A 1,168-nucleotide genomic window follows, 5' to 3' on the forward strand; every position below is an offset into this window, starting at 1 on the left:
TGTTGTTTCGAGACGATTGGCTTGACAACCACACACTTCCGCACACTACTTTTCTTTAGCTGACATTCCTCACAATACTGCAAGAACAGCGTTATCTGATCACGTGAAATGTTTGCATATTTTTCTTTGGTTGCCTTACACATACTAGTTCTTCCTCCGTGGCCAATTGTGCGATGAATAGCTAGAAGTACATCAAACACATCTTCAGCACAAACGAATCGCAGCTGAGTTCCTTTCTTCTGCAACTTTTGCACGGTGGTACCCTCAATTGTGACCTCCAGTATTTCATATTTTTGTAACAAACGATAATCCTGCATAGTCTTCGTAGGATTAGATTGTTCAAGTTCATTCAGGCGACTAATTACTCGTTCGTATTCTTCCCGGGTAAATAAACAATTTGTAGCTTTCTTTTCTTCAGACTCTAGGAGTTTTGGTTGGAAAATACTTTTCTTTCTTTCCATTGTGAAGCTTTTTAGTGTACAATATACTTGCAACAAATAAGTGATGAGAGGAGCACGAATATTTCCGTCCCCGGCCGAACTAACTGACACTTATAGTTTTCCTTATCAATTTTAAGTTACTATTAGTTTATTTTTGCATAATGACCAGCAGCTATTAAGGTAACTTTACAAAATGACCTACGATACTAATAGTAATTCTGCAAAATGACCAAACTTCTGGTCATTTTACAAAATGAGCACAATTATTTGGGCATTTTGCATACTGACAGATATTTTGGTCATTTTCCAAAATGACCGGGCAGTTTGCAAAATTACCAATTCCTCAAAATGACCGTAATATATATATATATATATATATATATATATATATATATATATATATATATATATATATATATATATATATATATATATATATATAACGAGGATGCGAGTGATTTATGGTCAGAGATAACATGAAATGCAACTTCATTCACCCTTTCCATATTTCATTCAGCTTGCAATTGTCGTCTAGAAATATATAATATTATATTTCATAAAGAGGACTGAACTATCTCATGAGCATTTCACTCTGATTTTAAGAGATATCTAGATGACTGCTAAATGATGCTCGATACTAAACAAGAACAGATTATTATACAATTATAACCATTCCACATTATCATCATTATCATAATAAAAAAATAGTTTATAGTGATTCTGTATCA

This window comes from Palaemon carinicauda, chromosome 3, assembly GCF_036898095.1.
Source record: "Palaemon carinicauda isolate YSFRI2023 chromosome 3, ASM3689809v2, whole genome shotgun sequence".
Taxonomy (NCBI): Eukaryota; Metazoa; Arthropoda; class Malacostraca; order Decapoda; family Palaemonidae; genus Palaemon; species Palaemon carinicauda.